At 39.2% G+C, this 14,145-nt stretch overlaps 1 non-coding gene across 1 annotated transcript; it reads right to left on the bottom strand.

Annotated features, from left to right (window-relative positions):
* Positions 1-1,767: 1,767 nt before the first annotated feature.
* On the bottom strand, positions 1,768-1,875 carry LOC127746047 (small nucleolar RNA R71). Its single transcript, XR_008007668.1, has one exon. It is a non-coding gene; the product is annotated as a small nucleolar RNA R71 (small nucleolar RNA).
* Positions 1,876-14,145: the final 12,270 nt, after the last annotated feature.

Raw genomic sequence — 14,145 nt, 5'->3', positions numbered from 1 at the left:
CATGGTTCTTGTTTGAATCTACGGCCAAATTTTAAGTTTGGTGTCAATTGCATGATTTTAATTGTCTTGCAATTTTCGAAACACATACATTGTGTTCTTGATGATCTTCAAGTCGTTCTTGATGAATTGCCTTGTTTGATCTGATTTGCATTGCATAATGTTCTACACATGCATTCTTGCATTCATATGGCCCAAACATGAGAAAGTTCTACGTTTGGTGTCCTCCAAGTTTTCTTCTATGGAAAACTATGTTCTTGATGTTCATCTTGATCTTCATGATTGTTCTTGGTATTCATCTTAACGTTCATAATGTTCTTGCATATATCTTGTGTTTTGGTCCAAGAATTATATGTTTTGACTCATTTTGCTGTTTTTCAAAATTGAAAACATATCTTCTTGAATAAAGGATATAGCAAAATGAAGATCCAAGAACATAAAGCAGAGGATTTACAGAGAAAAACCTGGGTGTTCAAAACGTCCAGTGAAAAAGGAAAACTGGCGTTTAAACGCCAGCCAGGGTACCTGGTTGGGCATTTAAACGCCCAGTAAGGAAGGAAAACTAGCATTTAAACGCTAGCCAGGGTACCTGACTGGACGTTTAAATGCCCAAACCATGCAGCAATTGGGCGTTAAATGCCCAAAACATGCAGCGCCTGGGCGTTTCACGCCAGGATGACACAAGGAGAGGAATTTTGTTTTCAAATCAAACCTTTTTCAAATCTTCATATTTTTTTTTTTCAAAATCAAATTTTTTCAAATCAAATATTTTCAATCATATCTTTTTCAAAAAAAAGATAAAATCTTTTTAATTTCCTTTTTAAATCTTTTTCAAAAAAAATTTCAATCATATCTTTTCAAACATATCTTTTTCAAATCATAACTTTTTCAAAATCAATTTCAAAATATTTTCTAACTTCTTATCTTTTCAAAATTGATTTTCAAATCTTTTTCAACTGAATAATTGACTTTTTGTCTGTTTTATTATTTCTTATCTTTTTCAAAACCACAACCAATTTTTCAAAAATTTATTTTAAATCTTATTCTTTTTATTTTCGAAAATTCTTTCCCCCCCTCTCTCATCTTTTTCTATTTGAACACTAACATTCTTCCTCCATTGTCAATTCAAACTCCATCCTTCTATTCTTGTTTTCCTCTGACACCTCAAGGAATATCTATACTGTGACATAGAGGATTCCATATTTTCTTTGTTTTCGTCTCTTTCATATGAGCAGGAACAAAGATAAAGGCATACTTGTTGAAGCTGATCCTGAACCTGAAAGGACTCTGAAGAGGAAGCTAAGAGTAGCTAAAGCACAAAACTCTGAAGAGGACCTCACTAAAATTTTTGAAAAGGAAGCAGCAAAAGAAACAATTATGGCCGAACCAAACAACAATGCAAAGAAGATGCTTGGTGATTTTACTACACCAACTTCCAACTTTTATGGAAGAAGCATCTCAATCCCTGCCATAGGAGCAAATAATTTTGAGCTAAAGCCTCAATTAGTTTTTCTACTGCAACAGAACTGCAAGTTTCATGGACTTCCATCAGAAGACCCTTATCAGTTCTTAACTGAGTTCTTGTAGATCTGTGATACTGTTAAGTCCAATGGAGTTGATCCTGAAGTCTACAAGCTTATGCTTTTCCCTTTTGCTGTAAGAGACAGAGCTAGAACATGGTTGGACTCACAATCTAGAGATAGCCTGGACTCTTGGGATAAGCTAGTAACGACTTTCTTAGCCAAGTTCTTTCCTCCTCAAAAGCTGAGCAAGCTTAGAGTGGATGTTCAAACCTTCAGACAGAAAGAAGGTGAATCCCTCTATGAAGCTTGGGAAAGATACAAGCAGCTGACCAAAAAGTGTCCTTTTGATATGCTTTCAGAATGGACCACATTAGATATATTCTATGATGGTGTGTCTAAATTTTCCAAGATATCACTGGACCACTCTGCAGGTGGATCCATTCACCTAAAGAAAATGCCTGCAGAAGCTTAGGAACTTATTGAAATGGTTGCAAATAACCAGTTCATGTATACTTCTGAGAGGAGTCCTGTGAGTAATGGGATGCCTCAAAAGAGAGGAGTTCTTGAAATTGATGCTCTAAATGCCATACTGGCTCAGAACAAAATATTGACCTAACAAGTCAATATGATCTCTTAGAGTCTGAATGGATTTCAAAATGCATCCAACAGTACTAAAGAAGTATCTTCTGAAGAAGAAGCTTATGATCCTAGGAACCATGCAATGGCAGAGGTGAATTACATGGGTGAAGCCTTTGGCAATACCTATAATCCTTCATGGAAAAATCATCCAAATTTTTCATGGAATGATCAACAGAAGCAAGGCTTCAATAATAACAATGGTGGAAGAAATAGGTTTAGCAATAGCAAACCTTTCCCATCATCATCTCAGCAACAGATAGAGCATTCTAAGCAAAATCCTTCTAGCTTAGCAAACATAATCTCTGATCTATCTAAGGCTACTCTTAGTTTCATACTGAAACAAGATCTTCCTTTAGAAATTTAGAGGCACAAGTGGGCCACCTGAGTAAAAGGGTTACTGAAACTCCTCCTAGCACTCTCCCAAGCAATACAGAAGAGAATCCCAAAGGAGAATGCAAGGCCATTGATATAATCAACATGGTCAAAACCTTAGGGAAGGAAGATGACGAAAATCCCAATGAGGAAGACCTCAAGGAACGTCCACCATTCAGTAAGGAGTGCCCTAATGAGGAACCAAAGGGATCTGAGGTTCATACAGAGACCATAGCGATTCCCTTGGACCTCCTTTTACCATTCATGATCTCTGATGACTATTCATCTTCTGAAGAAGATGAAGACATTGTTGAAGGACAAGTTGCCCGATATTTAGGAGCAATCATGAAGCTGAATGCCAAGCTATTTGGTAATGAGACTTGGGAGGAAGAGCCTCCCTTGCTCACCAATGAACTGAATACATTGGTTCAGCAAAATTTACCTCAAAAGAAACAGGATCCTGGTAAATTCTTAATACCCCGTACCATAAGCACCATGACATTTGAAAAAGCTCTGTGTGACCTAGGGTCAGGGATAAACATGATGCCCCTCTATGTAATGGAGAGACTGGGAATCTATGAGGTACAGGCTGCCAAATTCTCATTGGAGATGGCAGTTAAATCTATGAAAAAGGCTTATGGACTAGTAGAGGACGTGCTAGTGAAGGTTGAAGGCCTTTACTTCCCTGCTGATTTCATAATCCTAGACACTAGGAGGGATGAGGATGAATCCATCATCCTTGGAAGACCCTTCCTAACCACAGCAAGAGCTGTGATTGATGTTGACAGAGGAGAGTTGATCCTTCACGTGAATGAAGAATTCCTTGTCGTAAAGACTCAAGATTCTCCATCTGTAACCATGGAGAGTAAGCATGAAGAGCTTCTCCCAATACAGAGTCAAACAGAGCCCCCACATTTAAACTCTAAGTTTGGTGTTGGGAGGCCACAGCCAAACTCTAAGTATGGTGTTGAGAGATTGGTGCACGAAAATTACACTCACACTATGTAATTCCGCACAACTAACCAGCAACTGTACTGGGTCGTCCAAGTAATACCTTACGTGAGTAAGGGTCGATCCGACGGAGATTGTTGGCTTGAAGCAAGCTATGGTTATCTTATTATTCTTAGTCGGGATATCAATAGGGTTCTTTAGTTTCAATTGTAAAAAGTGAAAGAGCATGAAATGAGTAATTGTTACGCAGTAATGGAGAATGTGTTGGAGTTTTGGAGATGCTTTGTCTTCTGAATCTCTGACTTTCCTACTGTCATCTTCTTCACGCACGCAAGGTTCCTTCTATGGCAAGTTGTGTGTTGGTGGATCACCGTTGTCAATGGCTACCATCCGTCCTCTCAGTGAAAATGGTCCAAATGCGCTGTCACCGCACGGCTAATCATCTGTCAGTTCTCGATCTTGTCGGAATAAGATCCATTGATCCTTTTGCGTCTGTCACTATGCCCAACACTCGCGAGTTTGAAGCTCATCACTGTTATCCAATCCCTGAATCCTACTCGGAATATCACAGTCAAGGTTTAGACTTTCCGGATTCTCAAGGATGCTGCAAATGGATTCTAGCTTATACCACGAAGACTCTGATTAAGGAATCTAAGATATACTCATTAAATCTAATATAGAACGGAGGTGGTTGTCAGGCACGTGTTCATAGGTTGAGAATGGTGATGAGTGTCACGGATCATCACCTTCTTCATATTGAAGTGCGAATGAACATCTTAGATAGAAACAAGCGTGTTTGAATAGAAAATAGAAATAATTGCATTAATTTATCGAGACACTCCAGAGCTCCTCACCCCCAACAATGGAGTTTAGAGAATCATGCCGTCAAAGAATACAAAGTTCAGATCTAAAATGTCATGAGGTCCAGAATAAATCTCTAAAAGTTGTTTAACTACTAAACTAGTAACCTAGGTTTACAGAAAATGAGTAAACTAAGATAGATAGTGCAGAAATCCACTTCTGGGGCCCACTTGGTGTGTGTTGGGGCTGAGACTTAAGCTTCTCACGTGCCTGGGCTGTTTCTGAAGTTAAACATCAGGTTGTAACCTATTTCTGGCGTTTAACTCCAACTTGCAACCTGTTTCTGGCGTTCAACGCCAGAATGCAACATGGAACTGGCGTTAAATGCCAGTTTACGTCATTTATCTTCGAGCAAAGTATGTACTATTATATATTGCTGGAAAGCCCTGGATGTCTACTTTCTAACCCAATTGAGAGCGCGCCAATGGGACTCTTGTAGCTCCAAAAAATCAATTCTGAGTGCAGGGAGGTCAAAATCCAACAGCATCAGCAGTCCTTTTTTAGCCTGAATCAGATTTTTGCTTAGCTCCCTCAATTTCAGCCAGAAAATACCTGAAACCACTGAAAAACTCACAAACTCATAGTAAAGTCCAGAAATATGAATTTTGCCTAAAAACTAATAAAAATATACTAAAAACTAACTAAAACATACTTAAAACTACATGAAATCACAACACCAAACTTAAACTGTTGCTTGTCCCCAAGTAACTAGATAAATAAAATAGGATAAAAAGAAATTAAGAAGCAATAATATCTCAAAGTTTCAAGTGAAGCTCAGATTCTAATTAGATGGGCGGGGCTAGTAGCTTTTTGCTTCTGAATAGTTTTGGCATCTCACTTTATCCTTTGAAATTCAGAATGATTGGCATCCATAGGAACTCATAATTTAGATAGTATTATTGATTCTCCTAGTTTAGTATGCTGATTCTTTAACACAACTATTTTATGAGTCTTGGTCGTGGCCCTAAGCAATTTGTTTTCTAGTATTACCACCGGATACATAAATGCCACAAACACATAACTGGGTGAACCTTTTCAGATTGTGACTTAGCTTTGCTAAAGTCCCCAATTAGAAGTGTCCAGAGTTCTTAAGCACACTCTTTTGCTTTGGATCACGACTTTAACCACTCAGTCTCAAGCTTTTCACTTGGACCTGCATGCCACAAGCACATGGTTAGGGACAGCTTGATTTAGCCGCTTAGGCCTGGATTTATTTCCTTGGGCCCTCCTATCCATTGATGCTCAAAGCCTTGGATCCTTTTCACCCTTGCCTTTTGGTTTAAAGGGCTATTGGCTTTTTCTACTGCTCCTTCTCTTCTCTTTTTTTTCTTTTTTTCACTATTTTTTCTTGCTTTAAGAATCAATTTCATGATTTTTTAGATCAACAATAATATTTCTCTTATTCATCATTCTTTCAAGAGCCAACAATTTTAACATTCATAAAATTCAATATAAAAAATATGCATTGTTCAGGCAATCATTCAGAAGACAAAAAGTATTGTCACCACATATAAATAATTAGAATTTTCCTTATTAAAAACTCAAAAAAATATTGCCTCCTTATTCTAAAATATGCTATTTTATTTATGTTTGATGATGATGAGAAAAATAAATTATAGCTTAATTGGAGATAAAATCAAAATAGATATACTAATTACTACTACTCATATATAACTTCTAACGTAAATTCCTAATAAGAACAATTATCACAGAGTTAAGGCTAAGATTAGGACTCAACAACCTTTATTTTGGGAGGTGGATGCTCCCTTAGTCTGTGGAGTGCATGGTCCTTCAAGAGACAGCTTCTGACGCTTCAGTTCCACCAGTTCACACCTTTGCTCTTCTTGTTCCCCAAGCAGTTTGCAAAGCATGCTAGTTTGATTTTTCTGTTCTTCCTTTAGTTGGTTCATAGCTTCTTGCAACTTGGTAACAGATGCTTCAAGACGCTCCCAGTATTCAATTTGAGGGATTTTCGGGAGGAACTCCTGTGCTTTCCACTTGATTGGGTCGTCCTGCACTTGTTGTCCTTCTATTGACATTTTGGTGATTGGTCACTCAACTGAGATATACTCAGTTACTCCCATCTTCACCCCAGCATCTTTACATAGCATAGAGATTAAGCTTGGATAAGCCAATTTAGCATCTTTGGAGTTCTTGTTTGCAATTGTGTAAAGTTCACAAGAGATCAGCTGATGAACTTCCACTTCTTTTCCCAACATAATGCAATGGATCATTATTGCTCTTTTGATGGTGACTTCAGAGCGGTTGCTAGTGGGCAGTATAGAACGCCCAATGAAGTCCGGCCAGCCTCTGGCGACTGGTTTGAGATCTTTTCTCTTGAGTTAGTTTGGGACTCCTTTTGTGTTGGTTGTCCACTTGGTTCCAGGGAGGCAAATGTCCTCTAGAATTTTGTCCAAGCTTTTATCTGTTCTCATCATTCTCCTATTAAAGGAATCTGGGTCATTTTGCAGCTGAGGTAGCTTGAAGATCTCCTTGATTTTGTCAGGGTGGAGGTGAACAGTCTTCCCTCTGACTAGCATCTGATAGTCATAGAAGGCGGTTTCAGCTATTCTCTGTCTGTCTGTTTGCCACAGATTAGAGTAGAATTCCTGAACCATGTTTCTTCCCACCTTTGTTTTAGGATTTGCTAGGATTTCCCAGCTTCTGTTTCGAATTTGCTCTTGGATCTCCGGATATTCGTCTTCTTTCAGATCGAATTTAACTTCCGGGATCACTGACCTTAGACCCATTATTTTGTAGTAATGGTCTGAATGTTCTTTGGTTAAGAACTTCCCTTGATTCCAAAGTGGTTTTGGAATATTCTCTTTCTTGCCTCTTGGAGTGGTTTATTTTCCCTTTGGAGCCATGATCTTAGTGGGTATCGATTTAGTGATCACGGATAAACACACCAAACTTAGAGGTTTGCTTGTCCTCAAGCAAAAGAAGGGAAAGGAGAGGGATAGATGGAGAGCAAAGTTCGAATTGTGGAGGAGGGAAGGGAGCCGAACGTGGATTTAAAGGGAGGGGTGGGTTTTCAAAAATTTTGAAGAAGATATAATAGAAGATATGATTTGTAAAAGATAAGTATGATAGGAAAAAGATGCAATTTAAAATTGAAAAGATATGAAAGATATTTGAAAAAGATAAATCTGAATTTTGAAAAGAAGATATGATGAGTTTAAAAAGATTTGAGAAGAATTTAAAAAGATTTGAAAAGAATTCAAAAAGATAATTGAGTTTTGAAAAAGATTTGAAAAGAAGTTGAAGAGGATTTAAAAAAAGATTTATGTTTTGAATTAAGATATATTTGATATTTTTGAAAAGGGATTTGAAAGATTAGGATTTGTAATATGTTTATGCAAGAAATTATGGATGGAGATATTAAAATTTGAAAAAAAAAATCAAGTTGGGAACAAAAACTTCCTCCCTTCCATAATCCTGGCGTTAAACGCCCAACTGTTGCATGTTTTGGGCGTTTAACGCCCAGTTGGTGCTTGGTCTGGGCGTTTAACGCCCAGTTGGTGCTTGGTCTGGGCGTTTAACGCCCAGCTGCTGCTTCTAGCTGGCGTTAAACACTAGAAACTCCTTTATCACTGGGCATTTTTCTGAACGCCCAGGACGCTGTAAATCTGGCGTTAAATGCCCAGAAGGTGCTTCTTTCTGGCGTTTAACGCCCAGATGGCTATCTCTACTGGCGTTATATGCCCAATAGATGCTTCTTTTGGGCGTTTAATGCCCAAAACAACTCTCACTGGCTTTTTCGCACCAGTGAGCTTCTTTTTGCTGTTTTATCCTCTGAATTCTTTTGTAACTCTGTGAATTCATACAATTGTTATTTTACCTTGAAGATAATTAATATGAACCTATAAAATTCAATTAATTTAACAAATAAGCTTTGTTAATGGCTGGGTTGCCTCCCAGCAAGCGCTTCTTTATTGTCTTTTGCTGGACTATTACTGAGCTTTAATCAAGTCTCAGTTTTGAGCATTCTTGCTCAAAATTGCTTTCAAGATAATGTTTGACTCTCTGTCCATTAACAATGAACTTTTTGTTAGAATTATTATTCTGAAGCTCTACGTATCCATATGGTGACACACCTGTAATCACATATGGTCTTTTCCACCGGGATTTCAATTTCCCGGGGAATAATCTGAGCCTAGAATTAAACAGCAGAACTTTTTGCCCGAACTCAAAGACTCTGGATGACAGCTTCTTATCATGTCATCTTTTTGCTTTCTCTTTGTAAATTTTTGCATTTTTGAAAGCATTGAGTCTAAATTCCTCTAGCTCATTTAACTGGAGCAATCGTTTTTCTCCAGCTAACTTGGCATCAAGGTTTAGGAATCTGGTTGCCCAATAGGCCTTATGTTCCAGTTCCACTGGTAAGTGACAGGCTTTTCCATACACAAGCTGGTATGGAGAGGTCCCTATAAGAGTCTTGAATGCTGTTCTATATGCCCACAGAGCATCATCCAAGCTTCTTGCCCAATCCCTTCTACGGTTAATCACAGTCCGTTCCAAGATTCTTTTAAGTTCTCTATTAGAGAGTTCAGCTTGCCCATTTTTCTGTGTATGATATGGAGTTGCCACCCTGTGGCTGACTCCATATCAAACCATAGCAAAGTAAAGCTGTTTATTGTAGAAATGAGCGCCCTCATCACTAATTAGTACTCTAGGGACACCAAATCTGCTAAAGATATGTTTCTGAAGGAATTTCAGTACTGTCTTAGTATCATTAGTGGGTGTTGCAATAGCTTCCACCCATTTGGATACATAATCCACTACCACCAGAATATAAGTGTTTGAGTATGATGGTGGGAAAGGCCCCATGAAGTCAAAACCCCATACATCAAACAACTCAATCTCCAAGATCCCTTGTTGAGGCATGGCATAACTGTGAGGCAGATTACAGATCTTTGGCAACTGTCACAATTAAGTACAAATTCTCGGGAGTCTTTATAGAGAGTAGGCCAATAGAAGCCACATTGGAGGACTCTTGTGGTTGTTCGCTCACTTCCAAAATGTCTTCCATATTGTGATCCATGGCAATGCCAGAGGATCTTCTGTGCTTCTTCTTTAGGCACACATCTACGGATTACTTCGTCTGCACATCTCTTGAAGAGATATGGTTCATCCCAAAGACAGTACTTTGCATCCGTGATCAATTTCTTTGATTGCTGCCTACTATACTCTTTGGGTATGAATCTCACAGCCTTGTAGTTTGTAATGCCTGCAAACCATGGTATTTTCTGGATGGCAAAGAGTTGCTCATCCAGAAAGTTTTCAGAGATCTCAATAAGAGGGAGGGACGCCCCTTCTACTGGTTCTATTCGGGAGAGGTGATCTGCTACTTGGTTCTCTGTCCCTTTTCTGTCTCTTATTTCTATATCAAACTCTTGCAGAAGCAACACCCATCTTATGAGTCTGGGTTTTGAATCCTGTTTTATGAGTAGATATTTAAGAGCAGCATGGTCAGTGTATACAATCACTTTTGATCCTACTAAATAAGATATGAACTTGTCAATGGCGTAAACCACTACAAGTAACTCTTTTTCTGTAGTTATGTAGTTCTTCTGTGCATCATTTAAAACACGACTGACATAATAAATGATGTGTAGAAGCTTGTCATGCCTTTGTCCCAACACTGCACCAATGCCATGGTCACTGGCATCACACATTAGTTCAAATGGTAATATCCAGTCTGGTGCAGAGATGACTGGTGTTGTGACCAGCTTAGCTTTCAGAGTCTCAAATGCCTATAGACACTCCTTATCAAAGATAAATAGCGTGTCAGCAGCTAGCAGATTACTCAAAGATTTGGCGATTTTTGAAAAATCTTTTATAAACCTCCTATAGAATCCTGCATGCCCCAGAAAGCTTCTGATTGCCTTGACATTGGCATGTGGTGGTAATTTTTCAGTTACCTCTACCTTAACTTGATCTACCTCTATTTCCTTGTTCAAAATTTTGTGCCCAAGGACAATTCCTTCAGTCACCATAAAGTGACATTTCTCCCAGTTTAAAACCAGATTAGTCTCTTGGCACCTCTTTAGAACAAGTGCTAGATGGTCAAGACAGGAGCTGAATGAGTCTCCAAATATTGAGAAGTCATCCATGAAGACTTCCAGAAATTTTTCCACCATATCAGAGAAAATAGAGAGCATGCACCTTTGAAAGGTTGTAGGTGCATTGCACAGACCAAATTGCATCCTTCTGTATGCAAATACTCCGGATGGACATGTGAATGCTGTTTACTCTTGATCCTGGGGATCTACTATAATTTGATTATAACTTGAATATCCATCCAGGAAGCAGTAGTATTCATGACCTGCTAGTCTTTCTAGCATCTGGTCTATGAATGGTAAAGAAAAATGATCCTTTCTGGTAGCTGTATTGAGCCTTCTGTAATCAATATACATACGCCACCCTGTAATTGTTCTTGTAGGAACCAATTCATTTTTTCATTATGAACCACTGTCATGCCACCCTTCTTACGGACGACTTGGACAGGGCTTACCCAGGGACTATCAGAAATAGGATAAATAATCCCAGCCTCTAGTAATTTAGTGACCTCCTTCTGCACCACCTCTTTTATGGTCGGATTCATCCGTCTCTGTGGTTGAACCACTGGCTTAGCGTCATCCTCCAATAGGATCTTGTGCATGCATCTGGCTGGGCTAATGCCCTTAAGATCACTGATAGACCACCCAAGAGTTGTCTTGTGTGTCTTTAGCACTTGAATTAGTGCTTCCTCTTCCTGTGGCTCTAAGGTAGAGCTTATGATTACATGAAAAGTGTCACATTCTCCCAGAAATGCATATTTCAGGGATGGTGGTAATGGTTTAAGCTCGGGTTTAGGAGGTTTCTCCTCTTCCTGAGAGATTTTCAGAGGTTTTATTATTCTCTCTGATTCGAGACTCTCAGTCATATTGACCTCATTCACCAGAGAGTCAATAATATCAATGCTCATGCAGTCGTTTGGGGTGTCTGGATGCTACATAGCTTTGACAACATTCAACTTAAACTCGTCCTCACTGACTCTCAGGGTTAATTCCCCTTTTTGGACGTCAATGAGTGTTCGTCCAGTTGCTAGGAAAGGTCTTCCTAGAATGAGAGTTGCACTCTTGTGCTCCTCCATTTCCAGCACCACAAAGTCAGTGGGGAAGGCAAATGGCCCAACCTTGAAAATCATGTCTTCAATCACGCCTGATGGGTATTTAATGGAGCCATCAGCAAGTTGGAGACATATCCGGGTTGGTTTGACTTCTTCATTCAAACCAAGCTTTCTAATAGTGGATGCAGGTATTGGGTTAATACTTGCTCCAAGATCACATAGAGCTTTCTTGGAACAAGTACCCTCTAATGTGCATGGTATCATGAAGCTTCTGGGATTTTTAAGCTTCTCTGGTAAGCTTTTCAGAATGACTGCACTGCATTCTTCACTGAGGTAAACTTTTTTAGTTTCTCTCCAATCCTTCATATGACTTAAGATCTCTTTCATGAACTTAGCATAAGAGGGTATTTGCTCAAATGCCTCTGCAAACGGAATCTTTATTTCAAAAGTCCTGAGATAGTCTGCAAAGCGGGCAAATTACTTATCCTGCTCTGCTTGGCGGAGTTTCTGAGGATAAGGCATCTTGGCTTTGTATTCCTCAACCTTAGTTGCTGCAGGTTTATTTCCTATAGAGGTGGTTAGGAAAGCCTTCTTAGAGGGGTTGCTATCAGCACTTGTATGTGTCTAATCCCCCACTGGCGTTTGAATGCCAGGGTTGGAAGCTGGATTGGCATTGGACGCCAATTCCTTACCTGTTTCTGGCGTTTGAACGCCAGAACTGAGCTTCCTTTGGGCATTTAACGCCACTTCCTTGTCTGTTTGTGGCATTTGAACGCCAGAATTGAGCATAGGTTGGGCGTTCAACGCCAGCTCTTCACCCTTTTCTAGCGCTTGAACGCAAGAATTATTCCTCTCGGGGCTCTTATTGTCCTCAGAGGGATTTTGGGTAGCAGTTTGTTTAATTCTTGGCTTCCTGCTACCTTGAAGTGAGGTATTTAATATCTTCCCACTTCTTAATTGAACTGCTTGGCACTCTTCTATTATTTGTTTTGATAACTGCTGTTCTGTTTGTTTCAACTGTACTTCCATGTTCATATTAGCCATTCTTGTGTCTTGTAGTATCTCCTTGAATTCGGCTAGCTGTTTTGTTAGAAAATCTAATTACTGATTGAATTCAGTAACTTGTTCTGCTGGACTGAGTTCAGCAGTTAGTGTTTTAGCTTCTTCTTTCATGGAAGGTTCACTACTTAGGTACAGATGCTGATTCTTGGCAACTATATCAATGAACTCTTGAGCTTCTTCAATTGTCTTTCTCATGTGTATAGATTCACCAGCTGAGTGGTCCAAAGACATCTGAGCTTTTTCCGTAAGCCCATAATAGAAGATGTCTAACTGCACCCACTCTAAAAATATTTCAGATGGGCATTTTCTTAGCATCTCTCTGTATCTCTCCCAGGCATCATAAAGAGATTCATTATCTCCTTGTTTGAAGCCTTGGATGTTCAGCCTTAGCTGTGTCATCCATTTTGGAGGGAAATATAGATTTAGGAATTTTTCTGACAGCTGTTTCTATGTCCTTATGCTAGCCTTAGGTTGGTTATTTAACCACCTCTTAGCTTGGTCTTTTACAGCGAATGGAAATAGTAACAATCTGTAGGCATCCTAATCTACTTCCTTATCATGTACTGTGTCAGCAATTTGTAAAAACTGTGCCAGAAATTATGTAGGCTCTTCCTGTGGAAGACCGGAATACTGGCAACTTTGCTGCACCATGATAATGAGTTGAGGATTCAACTCAAAACTACTGACTCCGATGGAGGGTATTGATGAGTGGATAATTTGTACGCTTTTTGGCATTATTTTTAGTATGTTTTTAGTATGTTCTAGTTAGTTTTTAGTATATTTTTATTAGTTTTTAGTTAAAATTCACTTTTCTGGACTTTGATATGAGTTTGTGTGTTTTTCTATGATTTCAGGTATTTTCTGGCTGAAATTGAGGGACCTGAGCAAAAATCTGATTCAGAGACTAAAAAGGACTGCAGATGCTGTTGGATTCTGACCTCTTTGCACTCGAAGTGGATTTTCTGCAGCTACAGAAGACCAATTGGCGCGCTCTCAACGGCGTTGGAAAGTAGACATCCTGGGCTTTCCAGCAATATATGATAGTCCATACTTTGCCCAAGATTTGATGGCCCAAACCGGCGTTCAAAGTCACCTTCAGAATTCCCAGCATTAAACGCCGGAACTGGCACAAGGATGGGAGTTAAACGCCCAAACTGGCACCAAAGCTGGCGTTTAACTCCAAGAAGAGTCTCTGCACGAAAATTCTTCAATGCTTAGCCCAAGCACACACCAAGTGGGCCTGGAAGTGGATTTTTATGTCATTTACTCATCTCTGTAAACCCTAGGCTACTAGTTCTCTATATATAGGACATTTTACTATTGTATTTTAATTTTTTGATCGCTTTAGATCTCTAGATCATCTTTTGATCATGTTTTTATGATTGAACCCTCTTTGAGAGGCTGGCCATCCGGCCATGCCTAGACCTTGTTCTTATGTATTTTCAACGGTGGAGTTTCTACACACCATAGATTAAGGTGTGGAGCTCTGCTGTACCTCGAGTATTAATGCAATTACTATTGTTCTTCTATTCAATTCCGCTTGTTCTTGTTCTAAGATATCACTTGTTCTTCAACTTGATGAATGTGATGATCCGTGACACTCATCATCATTCTCACCTATGAACG

This window comes from Arachis duranensis, chromosome 3 (genome assembly GCF_000817695.3).
Source record: "Arachis duranensis cultivar V14167 chromosome 3, aradu.V14167.gnm2.J7QH, whole genome shotgun sequence".
NCBI lineage: Eukaryota > Viridiplantae > Streptophyta > Magnoliopsida > Fabales > Fabaceae > Arachis > Arachis duranensis.
Note: the sequence above shows the minus strand (reverse complement) of the source record. Positions and strands in the feature narration are given on the sequence as shown.